The sequence below is a fragment of the Perca fluviatilis genome, chromosome 8, assembly GCF_010015445.1.
Source record: "Perca fluviatilis chromosome 8, GENO_Pfluv_1.0, whole genome shotgun sequence".
Taxonomy (NCBI): domain Eukaryota; kingdom Metazoa; phylum Chordata; class Actinopteri; order Perciformes; family Percidae; genus Perca; species Perca fluviatilis.
Genome location: NC_053119.1, coordinates 12,355,833 through 12,383,613, shown reverse-complemented (window position 1 = coordinate 12,383,613; position 27,781 = coordinate 12,355,833). Strand labels below are relative to the sequence as shown.

General features: G+C 41.1%; 1 protein-coding gene across 1 annotated transcript in view; it reads right to left on the bottom strand.

Moving 5' to 3' along the window:
• The window catches only part of LOC120564182 (zinc finger protein 469), a 213,963-nt gene that overhangs the window by 147,976 nt on the left and 38,206 nt on the right, over positions 1 to 27,781 (bottom strand). Inside the window, exon 3 of the mRNA XM_039808966.1 lies at positions 15,445 to 15,498. The gene's annotated coding sequence lies outside the window, so the exon portion shown is untranslated. The remainder of the gene's footprint in view (positions 1 to 15,444; positions 15,499 to 27,781) is intronic.

Below are 27,781 nucleotides of genomic sequence, written 5' to 3'. Positions count from 1 at the left end.
GCAGCGCTAGGTGGCGGATGCAGCAATGGTGCTTTTGCAAAATTGGCAGATAGCGGAAGGGAAGGTCAATGCATGACATCCGGCATGTGAGAGAAACACCAGATGTCAGGTTTTTACCCACACTGTACATCCACCATAAGCCAGACTAATACCAGGTTAGCAGTAGGGATCAGTCTAGGTGGGGTCGCATATAGATATGCATGTACAGTCTCAAATCTGAGATATAGGTAGTGTAAGAGTAGATGGTTAATCCAGAATGTCCAAGATTAAAACTATGATTGGGATAGAAAGATGCCCACCAAACCAAGAAACTTTAGCTATACTATCTATAAGGTATTTGTTAAGCAAATAGTATTTGCTTAACAACATACTAACAACCAATCACCTCACAGAAACAAAGCTATTTCTAGACAATCATACTGAAGTTTTATACAGAGAAAAGAGATGTAAAGTGTTGTTGTAGATAAACTAGTGTAAGACAACTCAATGCCCCATTTGTCCATTTAGTGGACGAGACAGTCCCAAACTGAGCTAGGCTAATTAAAGTCCAACATGAAATAGATTGGTGATATATTGTCCAGTCAAAAACTGCAGAAAACTTATGCCAAAAAAAGAGAGAAATGGTAGCTGCTCCGCAACGATGGTCTGGACAAGCATTTTAAATTCTCAGGGAAGGTGTCCAAAGCACAAGACATGGCATTGTGACCATTGACCTTTGAACTCACAATCTTCCACTCCAAAGGCAAACACTGATCTCAGTGAGCTATTGTCCAGGTGATGGCTCCTCTAGCTATTTGGGCTATATTTTATTGAGTCAGCCTGGGTTGACTCAATAACGTGACTTTCCACATTTAAAATATGCAGGGCAGCTGTCCACAGTACAATGCCTGATTAGATATATGTATGATCATCTTGCAACACCATGAGCTCGAACTCGGAACCACTGAGGCCATAGGCAGGTCCTGATCTCAGGGAGCTATTATCTGGGTGATGTCACAAGTGGCATCACAACCAAGGTTATAATCGTTAACGAAAACGAACGAAATAACGAAAACTAGGTGGGGAAAAAACATTGTCGTTAACTGAAATAAAAATAAAAACGAGGCATTACAAAAAAACGATAACTAAACTAAAATATGTAATATGTAATGTCTGTTTGCAAAACTAACTAAAATGAAATAAAATTATCAAGTAAATGCCAATGTCAATGTCTTTCACAGAGCAAATAACGTTATATCTTTCAGAGTTGAGATTTCCGAACATAGACCTGTTTTATTCAGTCTATGCCGTAGACATATAGTTTCCGACTGGGAACCCAGAAATTCCGACATTCCACGTCAAACTGAATACAACATGTCCATGTCCCTCGCCTGACATCATAGCGGTACCGAAAGTGGCAGAGTCCTATTTGATTATAATTGTGTCAGATAAAAACAAGTGCCTCGCAGTGGAAGGTGGTAAAATAAGTGGACAATTAAGGGAAAAATCCCACAAATTTGGAAGTACATTTGAGAAGTGCGCACAAGCAGTGACAGGGCAAGGAGAACGCAAAGCCCCCTTCCCCCGAAACAGAAGCTAATAAAACCCCGGTACAGGACATGGATGTATGGGGCCAGGGCCAGACAGCATGACGGAGACAACCGCAGGACAGAGAAAACTACAGGCGGGCTTTCACCGGCGACCCGATAGCTGCTGTTTAGTAAATACGCATGAACACTAAAAGCGTGAGGAAGCATGGGTTAATACGTGTATTGATACTGGGATGTCTACACAACTGTGGGCGTCGATTGACTTCAAAAAGTTCATCACTATACTCGAACCAAAGTTCAAACACCTGCTTATATATGTCTTCTTTAGTCTGTTGGCTATTTAGATTTTTTCCACACATTTTGCACTTACTGCTGCGTCTTGTGTAAACTGTTTACATACAGTATCTCACAAAAGTGAGTACACCCCTCACATTTTAGTAAATATTTCATTATATCTTTTAATTGACAACACTGAAGAAATTACACTTTGCTACAATAAAGTATTACGTGTACATCTTGTATAACAGTGTAAATGTTCAGTCCCCTCAAAATAACTCAACACACAGCCATTAATGTCTAAACCGCTGGCAACAAAAGTCAGTACACCCCTATGTTAAATTCCCATAGAGGCAGGCAGATGTTTATTTTTAAAGGCCAGTTATTTCATGGATCCAGGATACTATGCATCCTGATAAAGTTCCCTTGGCCTTTGGAATTAAAATAGCCCCACATCATCACATGCCCTTCACCATACCTAGAGATTGGCATGGGGTACTTTCCATAAAATCATCTCTCAATGCAAATCAAACCTGCTATTAGGCTAACCGACATAAAACCATGCCACTGACAGCCGAGCAGAGGAACGGGGAAACTGGTAATGGTTGTTGGCAAACTTCAAGGCACGCTTCTTAAACTGTGTGCCAATCACAATAACGTAAATAGTCCATCACAGCCAATCAAATGCCTTGATGTCATAACTAAGGGATATCCAAGCTTTATCTCCTTTTACGACTGCTTTTCATACAAGCTGTTGGCTCACAGAGAGGCTGGTATGAGAGCCAAATTGGAATCAGTTAGAGACGGATGTCAGCCGGGATCAAAGTAAATGGATGCCCACACTTTAACAAGTCAATCATTCATTTGTCAATGAAGTAGTAAAACAAATGGACCGAATTTGTCTGCAGTAACGTTAGTACATGACACACGTGGTATAACAACCTTGCATTTGGTGCAAGAGATAAAGTATGAGACATAAAATAAAACGAATAGTGAACTGTTCACACATATATCATGCTGATTCAGTGTCCTCACATGGCCTGACACAAAGGTTGCAGTGAATATTACCTGATGACTCAGGAAACAACCTGGTGCTGTCATCCAGACCAAGTGTTCAAGACATTTTACTCACCAGGCCCATTGTAATACAATAGAAGTATCACATTCATTTTTTACAGGCAACGGAGCATGATTAATAATCCTGATCCATCCCAGTGAAACCATATGGGTCTACAGGACAGGATCCAGCAGTCAAATTATTAACATCAGTCCTTCTGTGCCTACAGGAGGGGAAGAGTTGGAGAAGGACACAGGGCAGCTATGCTGTTGTGGTGGAAGCAACGAATACAATGAAATGTGTTGATAAGATCCGGACAAAATGTGCAATAAACAGAAATCCACTTGTCTTTTTTTGACTCAAGCAGCATGTAAATGAGAAACAGAGACATAAACATGACAACCGAGCATTGGAGAGGAAACTGAGAAATAAGACCGCCTGCAGCCCAGGCTGAGAGAAGACTATATGTTCCATCCAACAGTCCAAACAAGACAATATAAACATGCCACACTGCTCCTGGTCACATCTATATCCTTATCTGCCACAAAGACAGACACACATGGCCTTCAAGATATCTGCAGATGCGTGTTTGCATGAGAATAAATGTGCAAGCATGGGTACAACACAAATATTTTCTGATTGTGTACTGCAGTGAAACAGGCCGATGATGTATTGTGTCTATAAATGTGCTCCACCCAATCTCTCTCTCGTAAGCACTAGAGAAAGACAGACCCCCATGTGACCCTTGAATGATGACATCATTAAAACAAGAAAGACATCAGTCTCATTGTATTATTTCTATCTTTTGACAAACACAGTGTTGACATTTTTAATAATGCCTTCATTCCCAGTAGATTCTCTCCTGATGTAATAAAATAGCATCTGAAAAACCTGCACCTCATAAATCGAGCCTGTGAAGCATTTTTCCATCCTTATGCAGCAGAGACTGCTTTGTAAGTGTGTTGGTCACTAAGGAGGAGACACTAAAAGTTCCCATGTTGGCAGGTAGCATTTATGTATGACCTATGCAGACTTAGCAGTAGAAATCATGTAACATGACATCAATAAAATTGGAATTATGTTTTTGTTAGAGAAGGGGCTGGGGTGGAGTTTGTGTGTACAGAAGGTTTCTTACCAATGAATAAATTGTCATCAAAATTCCATTTAGGTAAAATGAAAAATTTGTAGAATCTCAATTATCATTTGAACCGTTTCACTTCCAGCTGTGTTTTGTGGATTCAGAATAAGATTGGCGCACATTTACAAAAAATTCTAGTTTCAAGTGGAGCTTCAGCTGCAGGCGATGACATTATATGTAGTAACCCTCTGTGGCAACAACTTTGACAGACAGTAGCTGAGGAAAACGTCAAAAGGATTTACCAAGCAAAGTGGGACATGTGGATATTTATGCTTTAATGCTACTTTTGTCATGCTTATTATCAGAATCAGAATGATATGTATTGTCATCATAGTCAGGTACAATGACATTTAGCATGGCCTCTCTCGATGTAGTTAAACATATAAGAAATAAATAAAAGCAGTACCAAAAAACAGCAATAACAGCAGCTTAATGTTTAAAAAGTGATGCTTTTGCAAGTGCAACTTTAAAAAGAAGTAAATATAAGATCTATTTAAATTAAATGTACACATTTACAAATGTAGAGAGGTTGAATGTTATGCATTTTGATACATGAACGTTAAGTTGTTATTATTATTAGATTTAAAGCTCCGGAAAACTTGGTTTAAAGTCTTATTATTTCTCTAGAACATTAAAGGTGCAGTAGGAAAGACTAACTAACTACCTAACTTTCTGTCATATTTGCTGAAACTGACCCTATGTTTGAGTAGAATTACATGAAGCAGGTAATTAAAAAAAAAAATCAGGGCCGGGGGAGGTGTCTTAAAAAAAAGAAAAAAGTCTGACTTGGATGTGGGCGGGGCTTGATGTCAAGAAGGCTGCAGCGAGACGTACTTAGAAAAGCTAGTAAGTGAACCTTTAGTTTAGACTATTTCTTAGCACAGACAAGTGTTCCCAAGGTCAGGAATGAACCTCCACTCCACCTCCGCTACTAAAGAGTTAACGTGAACTATCTGTAAATTTAGAAAATTAACTGTCACTGAACATAAGCAAAGAAAATTAAAGGATAGTGTGGGACCACATGCACAGGAGCAGCCAGAGCTTTAAATCTCAGCAGTAATATTTGGAGCAAAGAGCAACAGATTTACAGCCCCAAAGACTCCCACCCACACCTACACACCAGCAGTGTTTGTTTTCCATTCCTATAGGATGTCAGTAGACATGGCAGCAGAGAAGGAACAGCCAGAGCTATGTAGGAAATAGGTTAAAAAATAAATCTCTTCAGGTGTATTATTAGTTGACATAGCAGTTCCAGTCATATCAATGTCATAAACGAGATCTAGTGCAGTAAATGGATAGGGTGGTAACACTGGCAACGATGTACAAATCCAAGGATTCATAAATGTGGATTTATGAATGGCTTAAGCCCGACTGCAGCTCAGCACACTGCCGTTAAATGCTTGAAGGTGGTGTGGCATTTTTTTTAAATATACAACAAGGTTTGTTTAATAATGGTAATTTTACTATTGTCTAATACATTGGGCGTTTCATGGCTTAAGGTGTATTGCTTACCAAGTCTTTTACCGCATGTTGTACCTGGCAGTGTGTTGCAGGCTGGCAGTATGATCTACAGCCAAATATCAATCAGAGAAGTTACAGTTTGATCAAACCAAATTGAAAACACCCTAGGAAAAGAGTAGTAAAACAAAGCGTTTATGAGCTGTGTAATAATGTATATATAAAAAGTTCCTTGACAGCGTTGGATTGTTGTTCATACAATATCTTTCTTTTTCCACTGTTCTATTGAAAATAACCCACGGAAACGAGAAACTAGTTTATTTATTGCTTTGCTATGAGAAATGCAGTTCTTTTTAATGGCCTGTTTGATGGATGGCCCAGTCCTCTCTGAGTACTTTCCCACAAAGGTGGAGGGTGGAGAAGAAAACGATGAAGCAATGGCTAAGAAGAAAACCAGGAAGGAGGGAGAGCAGGGGAAGCATAATGTAGGAGAGAAGAGGAAGTGGACATGGAAATGTAACTGTAAGAAGTCACGGAAGGTTGGAAAAGAGAGCTCCATTTATAAATGCATCCAGACAATTCCACCATGGGGGCACGCAGCACCCTGAGCACTAAGAGACTCCCAGCTAAGGGGGGTACAGTTCAATGGCAGAAGGGGGCAGTCCATGGGGGTAAATGGGGGTATAGGAGTCCTCTCTCCAAAATCCAGATTCCTAGAAAAACACAAAATGGTCATTCATTTTCCTCCTCCTCCTCCTCCTCCTCCTCCTCTTCTTCCCCTGATGCTCCGGCCCTCACTCATTCAGCCAAGGAAATGGTCAGTGACTGCTGTTTAAGTGAAGGCAGAGGCAGGCCCAATCTTCTACATATGCAACTATGGGGTCACCATGGAAACTACATAACCACATGTTTTAGTCCTATATCATGTCAATATCTCAGAGCCACTCACTGGTGTCTGATGGAGGTATAAGTAAAGTGCACAGTACAGGAAACCACAGGGCAAACATGCCACTTTTGTTATTCTTGATGTCAAGTTTACAAGGTCTTAACTGATCACACCGCATTGTATAGATATTTACAAAAATGTTTGGGGATGCTTGAAAAACAACAAACTCGGACGCAATCTGCAATAAGGTCACTGTTACAGTATCTTATAGTCCAGTCATTTTATGAAAAAAAGGTAGGCCAAATTGCAACAGAAGCAAACTCAACTGATTTTGTGTCCCCAATATGTCCTGAGTAAGGAAAAAAAAATCCCAGAAGAATCCCATTAGGGGAAAGAGTTGAAAAAGACCCAAATATAGCCTATTCGTACGCTTATTCATTCTTTTTCTCACGTGAATAGGGTAACAATTTTAACCTTTCGATATCACCATGAAAACTACTGAGTTACTTGCTTACACCAAGACAAACAAAAAATGTATTACAAGTATTTTGAAATTGTTTGTTAACATGGGCAAACGGTGCATAATCTAATTACGTATGTGCTAATTTGCATAAATACCACAACAGATCTAAACAATGGGTATAGCCAGTTGAAAATATCTTGTTGAAATATAACAGTAAAATACTTAATGTTATGGTCTGAATGGAACCAATTTAGGCTTCCCATGAGCATAAATACATACAGTAGAGGCAGGAAGAACTACTTTAAACCAGCCATTGTCTAGTGGTGTGTACTTAATTTGATTGTTTGATCGAGACACTTTTTATTTTACCTACCTTTTGTCATCTGCATTCTCTTTACCCTTGTCTCCTGTTCTTCCCTCAGACTCATCCCCCAGAAACAGTCCCACGGACCCAGCACCAAACCCATGTATTAATGCTCATGGGTAGCCGAAATTGGTTCCATTCAGACCATAACATTAAGTATTTTACTGTTATATGTCAACAACATTCAGAAAGACATTTTCACATGGCTATACCCAATGTTTAGATCTGTTGTGGTATTTATGCAAATTAGCACATACGTAACTAGATTATGCACCGTTTGCCCATGTTAACAAACAATTTAAAAAAACTTGTAATAAATGTTTTGTTTATCTTGATGTAAGTCAGGGGTGTCAAACTCATTTTCACTAAGGGCCACACTGGAAAAAGAGAATCACACCAAGGGCCAGACATGGAGAGTTTATGACGTGCTTTTGTTACTGCATGTCACTTCTTTTTAACATTTTGGTAGCTTTTTTTCCTCATTTTTGTTGTTTTCTTTCCAACTTTTTTGTGGCTTTCTTAAAGATTTGTCACCTTTTTGTAAATGTGTTGACATTTTTTGTATGCTTTTTGTCACATTTCTGTTGACATGAAGCCCTACAAAGTCATCAAAAGAGTTCCTTAGCCATACGATTTAGCAAATCAAGCAAAACAATGATAATTTCTTCATGTGTTTCACAGCCTGAATATGAAAACTCTCTGCTTCTGGGGGAATTTCTGAGTCTCAGAGTCAGCAAATCTGCCATATGTCTGCTTTGAATGTCAGGTAATTGCAGTTTAAAAAAACACTTTCCTGTGTTTTTGGTTTGGCGCAGAACTATGAGGGCCAAAATTTATTGTGAACCCAAATTGATATATAGGCCGGTTCTAAATCTGCAACGGGCCGGATTTGGCCCACGGGCATTGAGTTTGACACGTGATGTAAGTAATCAACTCAGTAATTTTCATGGTGATATCTAAAGGTTAAAATTGTTACCCTATTCACGTGAGAAAAAGAATGAATAGGCGTATCAATAGGCCGTATTTGGGTCTTTTTCTAAACTTTCCCCTAATGGAATTCTTCTGGGCTTTTTTTTCCCTTACTCAGGACTAGAGTCTGGATCAGGACAAATTTTTCTGCCCGAGCCTGGCCCGTGTCCGACAGAGTCGTGACCGAACCCAGCCCGAGCCCGACAGGCATTAAGAAATTTGTGTCCGAGCCCAACACAGTTAAAATCTCATCACATGTAGGCTATGTTTTTATGTGGAAAGCCCGCTTTTATTAAGCAACTGCAGGAAGGCATTCGGAAATGTCAACAGATGAGCGCATCAGCGCACACAGGGCAACAAGTGCACTTTAATAAGCTGTTTTAAATTTAAAATGTTCAATGTGTTAACCTTTCCTGCTTGCTTGTTTTCCGACCGTGATCACAAAAAACCAGGGGAGGCTTGTTACCTCCAGGGCCGACGTTATAAAATGAATAACGTCGGGGTTAAAATCCCGTTTCTGGTGAGCAAATGAATGAACTTGGCTTTCAGTTTGGGGTTTATTTCGGACACCGCACACAGTGTACAAAACTTACATTTATTCCACCAACTCTGCTCCAGTCGCATCTACACGTCTGCTTCCTCTTTCTCTATCTCTCTTCTGCCCACTTCCCCTCAGGACATATTGAGGATACAAAATCAGTTAAGTTTGCTTCTGTTGCAATTTGGCCTAGGTTGACCCCCATTTTGGCTTAAAATGACTGGACTATTATGGACACAATCACATTTGATAAGTTAGATCATTTTCCTAGACCATATCCTCATGTTCCCTAGATACTCTTCCATATTTTTCCACATTAGTATCCATTTGTGATTATGAATGAAAGCTTGTCAAAGAAATTCCATCACTCCATTTTCCACGCTGATCGCTGCTACTGAAACGTTCCAGACGAGCGCATGTCATTACGTCTGCCTAATCCCACATTAGTCTCCATTACCAAGACATGGCTTAATGATTCCACTATCTCCACAAATTAGGCCACCACTGTTTTTCTCACTCTCTCTCTCTCTCTCACACACACACACACACACACACACACACACACACACACACACACACATAGTGCTCAAAAGCAAACAAACTCTACCCTTAAGAACTACTTCCCAAGCCATTAAATGCATGCAGGACTTCAAGTTGCGAGTAATGTATGTCTTATACAGTATTGTATAATATATTGTATGCCTACAATGTCAGCCACATATGACACACACTTTATTGGGTGATTTACTGGTTAACAGTTCCTGCTGAAGGGTTCCAGCATTATAGAATGAATGGAATGAAATATAAACATAAATCAGCTCATGGGGTCACTCTGTAAGGCAAGACTCCAGTTTTGGGAATTGGGCCTGTGCACGCTCACACATCCTGTACAAACACACACACTACTAAGTCTAAGGATGGATATTCTGTAGAAAAGAAACGTCTTGCCAGATATATTGTGGCTTTTACTGCTGTTGGCTTGTGTTCCACTTAATACCCTTTACTTTTACACACACAGTATATCACTCACCTGCCTCTCAGCTTACTGCTGATCCAGCGGGCCAGAGAGCCAATGGGTCACTGTGGAAGCCCTGACTGTCACCAGACAGAGAAAGTAGGTGCAGCATCACATCAACAGTACAGCTGAATCCTTTTTGACTGTTGCAGGCTTACATCTACACATGTGAATGCTACAAATGCATATGCTGTATATTTGACACCAGAACACCCACATCTTGTTCATATACCACATTAAACTAGAGCTGAGTTTGATTTGACATTTTCCAATCCTGATTTCTAACAATTATTTTTACTATTAATTAATCTGTCAATATTCTTTTTGAATAATTGTTTTAGTCTATAAAAGGTAGAAGATTTAATCAAACTTTCCATAACATTTTCACAGAGCCCAAGGTGATGTTTTCAAATGTCTTAGATATTCAGTTTATTATGAAAGCAGCAATTCCTCACATTTGAGAATCTGCAACCAAATAATGTTTGGCCTTTTGCTTGATTCTAAAAAATGCTGATACATTTTCTGTGAATTGATTAATTGTCTTAGTTCGATGCATGTTTTTTTCTATCAAAGTGATTTTTCTGTACATTTCACCAAAGAGGGTCTCAAATCTTAGATACATGCTGCAATACCAGAACTTTGCCTGTTAAAACAGTTAAACATTAGCAAAGTTTTCATTAATATTAGGAACAATTTAATCAAAGAATAAGTAAACGGGATTACGAATCTGATAGATGCCAGTTTTCAGTAGTTGCTAAACGGCAGAGCTACAGACACATTTGGGTTAGCACCGATGAAGTACTGAGGTTTGATACCCCCCAACAAAAAGCCATGCAAGTGGGAACACTGGCATATAAATATACACATGGTAACACACTACACTACCCTATACCATGAGCTGTGTGGCACATTAGGACTCTCCGTCCATTGGTAAAACAGATGGAAGCCCCATGACGTATGCAGTTTATATTCTCATAAACCTCAACACTAATTCATGTATATGGACCAAGCAGGGACCACAACAGTAGTGAAAGTTTGAAGGCTTGGTGGCACATCCAGAGGGACAGCAGCTGACTGATCCTGAGAGTAGACCTGAGTCATCCAGCTGAGCAAACAGAGGAGACCGGAGTCCAGACTATTTCAATAAGGCTGAGCTCTGAGCTAACACATGGACTAATGCGGTCTGGGAGGGCAGGGATTGGCAAGTTGTCTCAAAATGCACAATCCTGATGGTCTGCAGGGACTACAACACCCAAAAGGAAAATACTAATAAATGCAGGAAAATCACACTCTGGATGAAGTCTGTACAAATTATTTTGCTCAATTACTGACAGAATGTTTGAAAACATTTTCTAGCATTTTAAAAGGCCTTTTTCCTTCAAACAACATGTGTTGGAAAAACTTAATATTCACATTCTTCTGTGTTCTGCAGACATTTAAATTCACTATTCTTGCACAAGTTCTGCATTGGAGCCGTTGGGCAAACAGATGTGATGGTATTCAAGAAAATACTACTTGTTTTCTGAGCCATCATGCAAAACAAACTTTCTACAAATGCAAAAATGTCCATTTGAACAATAATGCAAGTGTACTCAGGCTTAAAAGATGCAACTTTAATACCAGGGGTTAGTACTACATCTCCACACATGCATAATGGCAAAACCCACTTTTGGGCCAACATGGTCTTATTAGGACCCGTTCGTCTGTTCTGGCATACATGTAAGAAACTGTCAGATTGACGCCATAGTTTGGAGCTTCCTCCTGTAGCTGCAAGGCATGGCTGGTTAGTTATGAAAAACATCTCATCTTCCAGATGTAATAATTTAACCCATGGCTGCACAAAAGACACACAAAAAGATGCTCATACACTGAGAAAGAGCTGTGACACAGGTCTTATATAAGACCATCTGTTTATGAAAGTTCTGTTAACACTCTGAGCTCAGGATGATTGCCAGTCTGCTCCTACAAATGATCGGCACAGTGGCTCAGAGACCAAAAGTGTTGTCAGTGACCAATGTCTGCCAGTGTGTCAGTGCCAGTGCTTTAGCTGTCCCATGCTCTACTAGTGCATATATCTGACTGAGCATCTGGAATTATCTCACCCAAACGGCAGAATATTTCCCTTGATTAATGAAAAATAAGACCTCAAGGCTGAATAGGAAACCTAATGATGTAATGATGTAAAGAAGTTTTTTTTTTGTGCAGTGTAGGCAGCGTTGATGGTAAAGTGCAATCATCACCAGGGCAGGAAAATTATTCTGGAGCCATTATTTAGTTTTCAACTGTTGTCTGTGCAGCAAGTCTATCTTTAATATAGAAATCCCACTGCGTACGCATATTACCTTTTGTCTTTGCGTTGATGGCATACTATGACAGTGACTGTTACGTCACATACAAGTTAGTCTGGATCAACAGAAGTACATTTCCTGGATAATTCCCTGACATCCATCCCTAATGTCCCTCACCTTCCGCTCTCTGTGTGTTGCCATTCTCAAAATACCTTCGCTTTGGGAAACAACTTATTGCTAGCAAACTACACGCTGAAAATGGCAAGTTTTGAAGAAAATTTGGGCCGTGCAACAAGGCAGGCCTGCTTGGATCTTTCAGAGAATGATTGTAAAGATTTACCAAGAATATGTTTACGGCATTTACTTTCTAGTTAACTTCCCTTAATATTGTATGTGGCAATGTCTTTTGTAGGGTGCAATTGTCCAACCAAAACAAATTCCTTCCCGAGACTATTTTGCAGAGCCACCATTGGATCTTAGTGCTGCCCAAGACGATTGTGATTGGTTTAAAGAAATGCAAACAACCCAGAGCGTTTTGTTCTCCTATTCTAGAATGTATCTGTGCGTATCCCACGCACTCGTTTGAAAACTAAAGGTAACCGTTCCTTTGAAGTGGTAGCTCCGACTCTGTGGAACCCCCTTCCTATTACCTTACGTTCTGCACTCTCGGTTGACGCTTTTAGAAAGCAGCTGAAGACACACTTGTTTCAACTCGCTTTTGTCTCATGTTTGTAATTTGGGGTTTTTAGTCTTTTACTCTTCATTGGTATTGTATTTGTTTTTGCTGGTTTATTTTCTGTTTTGGATCCTACTGCATTTTAACAAATTTTCTATTGTGTGAAGCACTTTGTGACTCTGTAAAAGGTGCTATATAAAATAAATTATTATTATTATAATTATTATTATCATCTGTGATGTAGTCAGACCTTACTTCACAGCGCTGTGGAGACAGGACTGGCAATGCGTGACTATACACAAGTAAGATCAGACTAACAGCTAAACCTCTCTTTATAGACAGTTTCTGCCTGTCATGTGCAAAGTGAGGAAAGATTTAGTCCCATAAGAAATCTCAGAATCTCCTAGGTAGCAAATAAGCCATAAAATGCGGAGGCAAAAATCTCTGGCATCTGCTTTTCAAAGGGCCCATAAGGGAGTCTCGACTTTCTCTTGGTTACATAAACAATGGAGCTTTAATGTCCAAATGCCTTTAACAGTAGAGCTACTGCCTGGCCACGGAGATTGTTTCCTCTCCTCCCTCTTTGCACAAAGTGTCCTATAGGCCACGCTGGCTGAGTAAAACTGCGTCCTGAAATGACCAAGAACCAAAATTCCTAAAAGGTTTGTAAGTACAAACATTTCACCATCAATTCAGTAAAAGTGGATGATGTGAAATATACATATCACTACATTGATGTATTATAAGGTTGCAAGACAAACTAAATCACAGGGGAGGAAAATTAGCAGAATTAACAGAAAAAGCTAAGTAAAGGATTTACGAGAGAATAAAATACAAAAGCAATACGGAAGATGAGAGAGGCAGGACATTCCCATTCGCATTTGAACGTTCCCAGTGTGAGAAAAGACAACACCAGCTCTTGTTAAATTTGTTTACATCTTTACGGCAACTCATTGTTTTTAACAAGGCCAAAAAGTTGGATCCGTCAGGAAAATGAGCTTTGTTTTTATTTGAGAGCAAAAGGGAAAGTGAGCATTTCCCTAGTTGTGAGCCAGCAAGCATTTTATTAGAAGTGATAGTACATATGTCTATGCGTGTGCGCGTGCGTGTGTGTGTGTGTGTGTGTGTGTTTACACAGCTGGAAGTAGAGAGCAAAATCACTTCAACTGCCGGGGGTTCCTGGGGTGTCTGCTGTGATCCCATTAAAAGGCAGACAGGGTTTGGCACCCTCTCCAGAAAACAAGAGGACTTACCAAAAAATCCCTGCATTAGAGCTCAAAAAGCAGGCCAAGTCCCTACAAACCCCTGTTGAATTTACTTAGGGGGCAAATGGCTCCCTCTCTCAACTCCTGATAGCTGATTGCTCTGGCAGGGTTCAGGTGGATCTGCTGAGTGGCCTCCAGCCCAGTTTCCACTCCATTCAAGTTTCCACTCAGACCCAGACTTGCCTCCACACCTCACTCTCGTCTCTCTTGCTCTCACTCCAACCTGCCCTCTTCACATCCTCCTCTTCAGGAACAGTCCAAAAGCCAAAAACACTCACGCCAGAATTATTGAAACTTTCATATCAGTAGGGGTTTAAGTATCTATCTATCTGTCTGACTGTCTATGCTGCTTTCTCTCTGTCCTCCCTTTCTTCCTCCTTTTCTACTTCCCATTGTCGACCTGTACTGTAGTTGCCGATGGAGCTTCCTGTAAGATGGGATTCACCCAAGAGGGGATATCACGCTGAGCATAGCTGTGGTGGAGATCTCAACAAACCCCATTCCCCACCCCAACAAACTCAACAACCCCATTCCTTGATTTATACATCTCACTAACAGCTCTTCTGAGTCATGGTCTGTGTTACCAGACAGAGGTCCAGCTTTACACTATCGATCCCCAGGCCACCTCAGTAGCGCCACGCTACGCCTGCCTGCATGCCTGCATGCCTGCCTGCCTGCCTGCGTGCCTGCCTGTTTCCAGGAAAACTTACTGGCCACGTTGTGACACTGCTGGGGATTGACAAGCCTCCAGGGCTCACTCACTTCTCTAAACAAAGCCTTTTTCACATTACACACACGCTTAGACAAGCATGCTCACCCCCCGGTCGCACTGTACACACAAGCACATACTCAAACATAAAAAAAATCCATATATCAAAGCACATGTGCTTAAGTCTTGCAGAGCAGTCAGCAGAGCATGAGACCAAGCATGCTGCTTACTAATCTTCTGGTCATTGTCCTGCAGTCAACAGATATGAAGTGGGAAGAAAAGGGTAAATTATGTGTGTGTGTGTGTTGTGGGGTGAAGAAGCATGCTGGGGTCCAGCAGGGCCTGTAACGTGGATCAAAGCAGCAGAAAATGGACTAAGTGTCTGTTTCATTAGCCTGCTGTCCCAGCCCTGCTCTGTTTACAGGCCTGATTGAGCTGCAGTGAAAGCACATCACTGGCTGCTCACTTAACGTTTGTGCACTGTCCAGACCAATAAAACTCATATCCATACATAAACAAGCTGCCAGATCCTGCAGGGAAAAACAGTGGCGTGGCACATAGAGTGAAGCACACTTGAATGTAATTATAGCAAAGACCAAGCAATTAAAATCACAGCATCGAACTCACACACTGTGGGAGGTAGGATTGTGGATTAAAACGATAACCGCATGTTAACCGCAACCAGACAGACAGACAGAGGGGGAGAATGTGTGTGAGTGTGTATAGGTCTATAATCTGCATGCTTTTATGCGAGATTAAATATTTTATAGCAAAACATAAGCTACATTTTGGAGGGGAAGATTCAGTCCATACCTGTGTGGCCTTTGGTCTTTGGAAAATCAGTCGAGGCGAGGGTCAAAAGTGGGGCTGTAGGACACAAAAGAAAAAAATGTGTTATGCAGCTGTCAATAAACTGGGTCGTCATCCTCGGGCCATTTACACAAATCTACAGTACCAATTTCAGCAGCTTTAAAATAAGATTTACCTCATCCATTACTGATGTAAAAGCAAATAGAGCTTTTATTGCACTTAGCAGATAATGCACATCTTCACTTCATAGCAAACTGCAAAGATCAGTGAGACCAAATCTTTTCTTACAATGATAAAACCTCAATTCTCCTAAGCTGATCTTTTAGCCCAAATGGTCTCCTATCTCTCTCGAGCTACTTCTCGACATGCACAGGGGTGGAATCTTTAGCGGTCATAAACATTTGACAGGATTTTGTAGCAGAGATAAACATGTTTAAATGTGGCATATTAATGTGGAAACTGTGATGATTTAGGACAGGACTGAGCAAGAACTGCCATCATAAAACAGTAGGGTAAATCGTTCTTGTTCCAGTGGGCCAATTTGCTTTGCAGCCAGTAGACTTAGACACACTAAACAAACAAATAAATTAAACAAGTAGCATCAAGTTATCCAAGCAGTCAAGAACATGTTTTAATTTGTAATGCAAACATATTTAGTAAAAAACTGGGTAGGTGCTGGGCGTAGCAATGGGCAAATATGGGCAAAAATGTCTCTATAATCGTCAAAGCATTGATAGTGGTGAAAGAATTCAAAATCATGTTTTAAAAGTGTACCTAATGTGGAGCCGGGGAGTACCTGAAAAGTTCTGAATTTGGATAAAAATATTTACACTTAGGGTGTTTTCACTTATAGTTCTCTTTCAATGAACCAAAGTGGACTAAAAAGTGGACTAACAGAAAAGAGACAGATCTTTTTGCATTGACATTGTCAGTTTTATTGAAAGAGGACTCAGTTCTCTTTCTGGTCCACTTCAGCTCTGATGGAGCCTCAGGCTAAAACACATACAGAAAGACAAAAGGCAAAACAAACCTGAAGCGTGTTGTGTTCACATACGGTTCGTTTCAGAGGGGTCTAAGTCCCTTTGGAGTGGTCACATATGCCAACAAATTGCTAATAGGTCTGAGTTCTTTTGAAACAACAAAAGAACAAAAGTTATATTTACATTTAGGGCCCTATTTTAATGATCTGAAACGCAAGTATGAAACACAAAACGCAAGTAGCTTTGTGGGCGGATCTCGGGCCCTGTTGCTATTATACCAGCGGGATAGATGAGTCTTGCGCCTGAGGCAAATCTAAAATGGGTTGGTCTGAAGTAGCTAGGTGTGGTTTGGGCGTAACGTGAATATAACCAATCAGAGCGTCATCTCTCATTCACTTTAAGAGCAGGTGGATTTGCCTGGCGCACGCCAGCAGGAGCTGTCTGGGATTCGGCAAAGTAATAAATGCCCGTCTTGGCCGGGTGGCGATGTTGCTGCGGCCTCTCGGGCGCATTTCCTCAAGTCTGGAGAGGATTGCTGCAGCCATGAAGCGTGGGCCTCCAAACGCACCACCTGCTCCTGTTGTGCCGCTTCCTCCTCCCCCCACTCCATCTCTGTCCAACCGCTCCACCAGGAGCGCATCGCACATTACTCCCGGACCAGATTCCGCCGGAGTGTCCAATCCCGCCGTAGTTCAACATCATGTCTCCTTAAGTCCTCTAATATTTCCTCATTTATGTCATCAACACATCCATGATTCATGGAAATGTGTAAAACACAACAAGCCACAAAGAATGCTGCAACTTTTTGAGGACTGTACTGTAAAGTGCCTCCTGACCTAGCCAAACACCTAAAGCGCATTTTCAGTAAAAGTTTTCTTGTTATTATGTATGTTTTTCAAAAATGGGAACTGCTGCGTCCGTTTAGATGAGAGAAGCAAAGTGTATGCGCGTTGTGCACACGATACATTATGGCCAAGCACGCGCTACTGACTTTAGACTAGCACCACTGACTTTAGACCAGGTTTTTCCTGGTCAGTGGCGGAATTGTTTTCTGAAACTGCAAAATAACACCAGGGAACGTTTGCGCCGGAACACGCCTCCTCTTTTCGCTGAACCGCCCCCTGCAGCGCAAATTCATTCCCTAATTTACCGACGTGCGTCTGTGAAGGGAAACGTCCGCTGTGCGTCGGGTGCAAAATAGGAATGATACATGCGTCGGTGTACAAAGGCAATTGCGCTGAGTGCAAGATAGGGCCCTTAGTGTTACTCAACGAAATGCATAGTGTGTATCCTTTAGGTATAAAACAAAAACGTGTTGAGTGCATTTCCTTTCTCATAAAATATTTGCAAAGCAACGTATTTTAAATCTAGCATTGTTTACATCCATGTTTACTAGCTTGCAGTCTTCTTCTTCAATGTCTTTGCTGGCACATTGAAGCATTGCAGTATTTTTCCAATCCTGCAATCCAATGTAGAAAATCTGTCAACCAGTATCATCAATCAGTATCAGTAACAATCTAGTCAGTGGCGGTTACCTCTGCCAAACATGTTGCTATTTGGTGCGAGTATGGCAAGCTATGGCATGCAAACAAATGGATTACAGCATGATGACAGCACATTGATATGTGCCCACCTTTAGCCTGCAGCCTTAAAAATAAACTACTGTGCTGTCAACAGCTGCATTTTGCGAGACCTGCAGGCTGGCCGGCCCCATGCGGACCTCTATTTCAAAATAAAAGAATTCTATTTTTTTTATTTTTTTTAAAGAATCTTTATGGGAATTTCCGCCTTTAATGATAGGACAGCTCAGAAATGAAAGGGGAGAGAGAGGGGGGAAGACACGCAAGAAAACCGTCACAGGTCAGATTCAAACTGAACTACAACTACATCTGCCATTTGGAGGGAAATAAAAACCCACGAGGCTTTGATGATTAAGACATGTACTCCAAATACCTCTACACATTAAATTTCAACAAGATCTATGGTAAGTGCATACAACCATGCAATCATCTGTAGAAAGGGTAAACAGCATGACACGTGCCTTAACTTATACTCTGGGAAATATCCCTCAAATACAATGAGCACGCACGTACACTGTACAGATGCAAATAAAACATACATACACACAAGTGCCAGACGGACCCTGTGCAGGCCTGTTTTGAAAGGCAATGAGTTGAGTGTTGGAGATGAGGATGTGTGTGAAAGATTGGGCCTGCTCAGAAGCCGCTGTGCATGAAGCCTTGGAACGCACACATGGAACACGTAATTGAATGAAAAACGTTCTCTCGCTGGATCAAGACAGTTTTCTGGCACAGTAATAAAAGCATGAGGTCGGTACAGGCTTTAGTTTTTTGCTACCCTCATTGTGTTTGCAGCACTTTTATTTGGTTAGCCCCTTTGAGTACTCGCTCTGCATCCTCCCTGTGCCAAGGCATGTATAATGTCATGAACGTGTGTTGTACAGTTTACAAAAAGTATAAATCAGATCTAATAAAGGGTGGAAAAGACCTGTTTCCATGAGTGAGAGAGACAGAGAGATTGGCAGAGTGGTTGGCCGTGCTGCTGCTGCTGCTGCTGCTGCTACTCTCCCTCTCCAGTGTCGCAGGTCTCCTGCCAAGATGGACGAGTGCTGTGCTCCTGGTTTCAGAATTTTATCATAACCACACATCCACAGACGAACACACAGCCAGTCTTCTCTCTGCTTGGCTTCTCAACCCACACCCTGACACTATCACTGCCATTCACACTTACATAAACCAAAGGCAGACATGAGGCATGAGTCAGTGGCATGCTGATAAGTATCGCAACAAGAGGTGCAGCAGTTTCATGCATACAAACAAAAATAAATGGTAATGTGTACGCCAGGCAAGGGCTGACATAGTCAACGTGATTTACAATCCATGGCCACAGAGAAAGAAACCATATGTGTCAACAAGCTCTTAGTTTTACTTGCTTTTTGCAAGCTGGCTGCCACAATCGACAGAACATATCTCATTCTACTGACTCCCTGGGAAAGTTTTAATTACAGTATCTCTTAGAGGAAACTAAATAGCAGCCCATTCCCTTAGTTGTATGGGAATGGTATCGTTTGGGATAGAGAACTACCCTCTGACCTCGGTTTGCATCTTTCACAGTTTTTTCATGTGTGATTTGTTTAACTGAGAGGCCCAAATGTTTGATCTTGAAATTCTCTTGGCTGTCTATGTAGGCATAACAATGTGGGAAATTTGAAAATGAACATGCCCCAGTGACTGACATCCTGTCTTTGATGTCAGATGAAGAAAGGGCAACTATAAACGGCGACAGGACCAATAACAATGACAGGATCTATTGCAAAACGAAAAATGAAGTAATATGACTGGATAGAAAACATTTTTCAGTAACAAATAAAAATACTGTTACAATCTTAAATTAATGGAGAAAAAAAAATACATATAGTGTATAGTGTGTATGTTTTTATACCTATGACATACAGTATATTAGTATATACTCTGTAATTTATTTTCTACTGATAGCTTGCTGGTACATGTGATGACATCAGCAAAATTGGCATAAGTTACCTGGCTCCTAGTTTTTACAGGAAATGGGGTATCTCCTGTAGATTTATGCATTCATCTACTAATCAGTTGAATATAATTTGTTAAATAATAGTATTAGAGCTTAAAGTGATGGTTCGGAGTAATTCACCCTAGGGTCCTTTGCACCATGACCTCGAGCCAAACACCCTCCCAGAAGCTTTCTTCACCTGGGTCTAACATTGGGAGAGTTAGCTAGAGTAGCATTATCAGCTGAATAGCTTAGTGCAGGGGCTAATGGACCCACGTTTGTATCTTGTAAGTTACCCCACTAATAATGCCCGAAATGATACCAAATGTCTACAGTAGTACAAATAGGTTATGCTCTCATAAAACGATGGATTGGAAAGTTTGTAAGTACACCAGAAGTTTATGAACACTTGCCTGCTCTCTTCAGCTCTCTGTTGCTGCTGCTGCTGCTACCTGCAGTTAGACGAGTGCTTAGGGCCGTCTACAAATTACTACACTGAAAAGAGTTACAACAAAAATATGTATTAATTCAATGATTAAATAAGGTAATGTCTCCAAACTTACCTCAATTATTACTTGTCTCCTGCTAGTGATACTACAGCACTTACTTAAAAAAAAAAAATTTAATTAATAAATATTTTTGTTGCATCTCTTTTCGGTGTTGTAATTCGTAGACGTCCCTAAGCACTCGTCTTACAGCAGCAACAACAACAGCAGAGAGCAGAAGCCAGCAGACAAGTGTTATTTACATAAACTTCTGGTGTACTTACAAACTTTCCAATCCATCGTTTTATGAGAGCATAACCTATTTGTACTACTTGTAGCCTTGTTGGCTCGAGGTCATGGTGCAAAGGACCCTAAGGTGAATTACTCCGAACCATCACTTTAAGAAAAAATAAGGACAGAGGTTACATAAGGTTCTGTGATGTTGTTTATCCATTGTGAACAATGAGGACATTTTTTATTTAGTAATTGATGTGTGCTCTTAGAGGACTGACAAGACCAATATTGACATTTTTTAAAGTCAAGATGGACAAGAAGTAAATTGCAGCAAAGCAACCAGAGCTAATGGCATGTCGGCCATTGTATTCCAGACAGATCCACTTTTATAGAAACTCTCTCTGCATGCTGCAAGTGACAGTTGTTATGCACAAAATAGGCAAGTGACACTTTGCTGGAAATCCACATTTCATCACCTGACTGTTAGCTGAGTGTAAACATGAAACTATCCATATAGTGTTGCACCCGGTAAACCACTTTTTACTAAGTTATCTAAATCAGTTACAAAAAGTAAGTATGATTTTATGGATGTCACCCCAATTTTTATAGTAGGCCTATTGTAGGTAATCCCAAATATGAAACAATGGCCACACTTAAATTAAAAAGTCTGCGGTGGCTTTCAAAAGAGTTTAGCTCCTCACACACAGCCACAAACATGCAAGATTATCGGTGTGTTTCACAACTTCGAATCACACTTGAAGAAAATAAATATTTACTGAGAATGAGGCGATGGAGGGTTTTAATGGCATCAAAAGAAATAAGTGAATGGGTTTTGGCTTTGAGTCTTCGAGCTTAAGTTTGGCTGTCATGTGTCCTGTGAAGCCGGACACCCTTTGTGATGGTTGGTTTTAGTCACAGGTTTATATAAAGACCGAAAGGTGATTAGAGAGAGCGGATTTAGAGGGGCAATGAAAAGCAGACCGTACATCACTGAGTAAGTTCCTTGATTAATTCCATATTTCTTTCTGGCACACACAGATACGCTTTTCTTCTGTTGCTATTGTCCTATCTCTCTTTTGTGCACACAGATACACACAACCATGCATCAAAGTGTCATCCCGCCAACAGGTTTAGGTTCTAATACAAAAGTAACAACTTCAACAATACACAGGTAGTGTCACCAGGGTACACTCTATGAGCCAAGGTTTTACATAAGGGATTACAGTGTGTGCACAACCTGAAACATTAAAATACACTTCAAAGCCATTCAGGAAGTTGGGTTTCAGTTTTGTCCTTTATAAATCACTGTCACAAGTGCATGTGAGGAGTGTCGACCTGAACAGGAGCCATGATAAAAATCAAATCCTCTTCAAGGGATTCCAAGGTTGGACTTACGATGTAACCAGATGATCCCAGTCCTTGCTGAACTTGCTGAAACCATGACTAAACCAGCATGACGCATTGTCATTTCTGTTTCTAATTAGGTCAGAATCCAGCTTTTTCCAGAATTATTATCCATCTGAGTATAAGACCCTGGTGAATTGCAGTACCACCTGCATCAAGAACACACGTTCCAAGACCTAGTAGTGACCCAGAAGTTGTTAACACTGCTTCATTGCACAGCTAACATGCAAGTATTTTGTTAAAGCTTACAAGCATATTGTAAACACATTTAGAACAAAGCTCTTAATATGTAGACTCAGGGTTGCCGATTGATAAGAAAGAAAGAAATCTATTATAACTGCAACTTAACGCTATTCATTTGACAGAAAGATCCGATTACAATTCTTCCAAATACTCTGTTAATTATGACAAGGAGCCTTGTTATTCACCCTCGGGTTAAAAGAAGTTTTCACAAAGGTTATTCGGGCTGTGCTTTGCTGCAGGGTTATAAGACCATGCTGATTTATCCCACAGTAGAGGTGATGTTTTTACAATATTTGACATTATTAAACGGCCTTTTGAATACATACTGAAACTCATTAAACAATCCTTCTACAGGCAGCGGTCCAGACTCATAGTTTATGTGAAAAATACCATCTGCTTATAGAGAATCTAATTCACAGAGAGAAAAGCTTGTTCACGTGAGGACTCAAATTATGTGTTTTTAAGCAAACGTTTCCCATACAATGCTTCTAGGCTCATGTTTTTGAGCTTCCTTTATTCAACTGCAATCCAGATGATAACGTCAACATTCTTCTTGTCCTCCAGCGACATGGTTATCATGTTTGATCAGATCACAATTGGCAAGATGTGCAAGTCAAAACAAATATCTACAGCAATCCTCGTTTGATATATAGCAGATTCAAGCACACAGAGTCTTTAAATAGAGATATCCAGACTTATGAACTGTTTTTTTGTGTACGCTGAATCTGTAGGAAGCATTAAGATCCTAAATCAAGATCATGTAGTTATCCAAACCGACATCCCACTTCAAACCAGGAGCCATGACAGCCTGAGGTCAAATCACACTTCTGCAGAACAAAAACATTGCAGCAGTCTGCACAGAAACACAAACACAAAAAACAGCCACACCACAACCTATCCTATCATATATCCTTCCACCAGCAGAACTAGAGAGGCCAGGAACCTACATTGCACTAAACCACAAGTCCCTTAGGAATCATGGGCAGAATGAATGAAAATCCAGACAAATACAACACTACAGTTGACCTGCCTGAGATTGAAGCTTACACATGTACAATTACACAAATGTAAATTTGAATAAAAAACAGTTGCGGACATAGAAGTCTATGATCTCATTCTAAAATGCTTACTAGTAGTGCTACTTACAAATAAATCATTAGGCTGTGGACTTGCGGTCCAAACCAGTTAGCCCATTGATTTATAGAGAGCAGAGTAGTCGTATCACATTCTTGTTGGACCACGGCACTCTTTGGCAAGTGAGACCACTATTCCACCCCACATCGGCAAACACCCCCTCACCCGACATCCTTCTCTAACCCCTTCCGGGCCCCCTACTAGCTACTGGACATAATGACTTACCCCTGCCAAGTCACAACTGTTTGTCAGGCACCGAAACATAAAAAAACAACACTAAAAGTGGAGGCTCCTTTTTAGTTACAACTCGTTCTGCCAAGACATTTAGGTTTGTCTACAATAACACATTAAAGCCCTATGAGACAAGAATGCCAGTTTTTATTCCACCTACAGGAGGAGTATTCAATGGAAAGTGGAGGAGAAGAGAAGTTTTGGTTAGAGTAAGTACACTGCAAATGTACTCAAGTGGTTATTTGCTGCATGAAGAGTGCGTTCTGGAACTGGACAGAGGGCATGTACTGTATCTCTGAGGAAGCTGAAGGCATTTGGTATCGTGGTCAGATTGGACCAAGAGCCAGCGTTAAGAGTGTGCCTCGTGTCTCAAACAATGCTTTTGAGTTACAGCGCATTGTTTGAGGTTTGGGCATATGGTCGAGTAGAGGGACTAGTGCACAGTGTGAACTCGACTTTCTGTGCCTCTTCATTTAAATCTCTGCAGTCCCAACAAAAGAAAAATGGTGGCTCTGAAGTCAAAAGTTTACCAGGACTGACACCGTACACTGATTCATTGATTTATGATGTCCACCCATCGATTTTGTTTCAGCAATGTCATCTTTGTTTATAAATGCTCTATGTGCTCGAATACTGCAGATGCAGTTCATCAATAAAAGGTACATCTATTGAGGATCAAGTAAGATTCTTTGTCATGGGTCTATCTGTGTTACTAGAGGGAATGTATAAGATGCCAAAGGTCATACAGGGAATCTCTTTCTAGTTTACTTTGGGAGGACTCATACTACAGTAGCAATACAGCTGATCACGCCATGGGTAGTGCAGTAGTTAGCAAAGTCACCTAGCAGCAAGATGGTCCTGGGTTCAAATCCAGACACTTCTGTGAGTTTGCATATCTTCTGTGTGGGTTTCCTCCCTCAGTCCAAAGACGAACTGGACGTAGGGATCATGGTTGTATGTATGTGTATTAACCCTGTGATATGTTCCCAAGTCCTACAGCTAAAATTGAGCGTCAAATCTGCTTCGGTTCTAACCAATAAGGGACATCAGCAGGACTTCCCATCCACCTCTACAGTATAGCCTGTGTATAGCATGTGTTATATGAAGTTGGTCAAAGATTTACTACCAGAGTGCCAAGCTAAAGGACTTTTTGTGAGTCAAGGATACTGTATTCCCTGGATTATCATCAGCATGTGAACCACTCGCAAAAGCTTTACTGTAGTTAGACTATGGTGTCCTAATTTTAACAGGATGTCTGAAAAATTTGTTTGTGTCTAATCTGCCTGCATTTCCCAGAGGAGACTGTAGGAAAATCATACAAATAGGCCTCAGAGTTCATGTTTACTCTGCAGAGCAAACACCCACTAAACCTGTCTGGAACATAAAAGTGAGCACTTGAGTATGTAATGCAAGCGCGCACACACACACACACACACACACACACACACACACACACACACACACACACACACACACACAGTATTCAGCATTGCCAGCCAGATCCATTTACTATCAAAGCATATCACCAAGTCAACTGACATCACTGCATTGTGAGCACCAACACCACAGAGCCAAGAAACACTGGGAAAAGCTTTTGCAGAAGTATAAGACTGGAACTGTTGTTGAGTCATACCACTCATATTTGACACTGACAGAATTGGTTTTATGCCACCTACTGTAGAATATATACATTTTTTCCATGTTGTGTAATACATTTAGGAGCAGCTGCAACACAAAATATCAAGTTTCAGCAACATTGGTAATTCCAGTGACAGCTAGGAGCCTGCCACATGGGCTCCGCCTGCCGTTGGGGTGGGGGCTTAGCGAAAGCAAAACAACATTCTCCAGCTATGCTAATTGGCATACCTTCACATGAGCTGGAATGCTATGATAACATCCACCTCCATTCCCGGAGGAGGCCTTGATCTTGCAGGCGTTTACTGGGTCAGGGGACCTTGATGTGGATGAAAGCAAGGTAGAAGGGCTTCATTATGGATATACAGAGCGGGGGATGGTCTCTCACTCTTGGACAGACACATGGTATTTGGATATGTTGGGGGATGCTGATGCTTCTAGCAATGGTATTGTGATGCACTGGGGGATAGAGGGAGGCTTTGGCTAAAATGTCTGTCATTTAGGGGCCTCTGCTGTCAGGTAGCTGTCACGCCCCATGCACAGTTGGGAGCTATGAGGCAGGGGGACTAGTTAGGAAGTGGGGTGGGTTTTAGGACAAAGTGGAGCCCTGTCTCTGCAGGGATGGTTACAGAGGCATGGGATTGATGGGGTGGTGATGAGAGATGGAGATGTCAGGGAACAGACACCCATTCAGAGTGGGACCAGTAAGAGAGGCCTACTGGGGAACTCTGGGGCCCATCATCAACTCCACTCTCTGGCCTGGGCTGGGGAGGAGAAAGTGGGGGAGGGACGAATAAAGAAAAAGGGGGCGACTGTCCAGTAGGGTTCACACACATCACCCCACTATGGTTTTATTATTCTGGAGTTTGACCTGAGCCAGCTGCCCCAGCGTCTACAGAGCCTACAGTATGTGTCCACGCAAGACGCCATGAATCAATTACTTCTCTATGCTGCCTAAGTAAAAAAACAACGTCACAGTGTATCATGCTATTAGGTTGTGGAGAAGAAATAACAAACCTAGCTGGTTCCCTTGTTTGAAGGGCATGACATTTTGGGTCAGAGCTCCATCGCAGGGCCTCCCAGATATTTCAGAGAGTAGACATACAGAAATATGAGACTGATAAGAATCAGTCAGCTAAGGTCATACCAGGTACTCAGAGGGAGAACGTAGGTGATATCCATTAATGCAAGTAGGGATGCATTAATCCTTTTGTCTCCCTCTATTCTAATGCCTCAACTCTATGCGTTAAAGATTTTTCTGGTCTCCCAATACTACTTTTGCATCTCTCTTTTAAGCAATGTATATAACACTTCTTTTAAGTCGTGACCTTAAGTTGTTTATGTTTGCATGCACGGTATTTAAGTACTAAATATTCCCACTTAGGAGAGATTTTCAGGTGCTTTTCATTCGTGGCGGCCTCCCATGGCTGCCGCAGACAGACAGAGAGGTGGATGGATGAATCGGCTATTGTTTGGGGTGCATGTGGCATATACGTCAAGGGACAGAGTAACAAGAGACAGACCCTCTCCACATCCCCACCAGGGAGCTGAGCCAGAGAAACTCTAGTCATGTTCAAATAAATTCTTTCCTGTCCAAATTGACACCCTTCCGTTGCCATGGTGTGGCTTTGGGTTAGTTTACAGTAATTTGGAGTCTGGGTGGCACAGGAATGTGGTGAGGGACAGAGGCTTATGGTGCACTTAAGATGACTTACGTGCTCAAATTATGGGGTGGGTTTCCAACACTTATCATCTCACTTATATCTTTTCACATATACAGAGGAGGTTTACCTGCTGCTAGAAAGAAGCAAGTAATTATTTAAAATGGGTTAAATATGAATCGTCAACAAAGCCATACTCCTGCTGTGTTGACATTTAAATCTCTCCTAGTTCTTGCTCTGTAATAAAGGCTTAGCCATTCGTCACACGTCTCTCATTTTTGACCTATTGATCTATATTTCTTTATAAATGTCAATGTTAGCCTTTGTTGGTTAAAATGGCTCAGATTGAATTTTTTAAATGACATTTCATGCTTGATGGTATTTTAAGCCCCCAACGTCTCCTTCCAGGCAGCGCTCCGACCGTTGACTTCAAGGCACCTAACTCTAACTCTAACCTTAACCCTAACCATAACCATTGCCTAATCGACTTCAAGGCAGTGCTGCGATCATTGACTTCAAGGCACCTAACCCTAACCTTAACCCTAACTATTGCCTAATCCTAGCACTGCCTGGAAGGAGACGTTGGGGGCTTAAAACACAGAATAACACATTTACATACATACATTACTATTTAGTTGGATTAAAGCGGGAACAAATTACCTACTTCAAGGTAGGGTTAACTGAAGGTGCTAACCTCATGTGAAACATACTACTACTAAATCCAGCAAATCCTATTTGAAGCTTCCTCGAAGCTGGGCCAAACCCATTCCCAGCCAATGTATCTGCT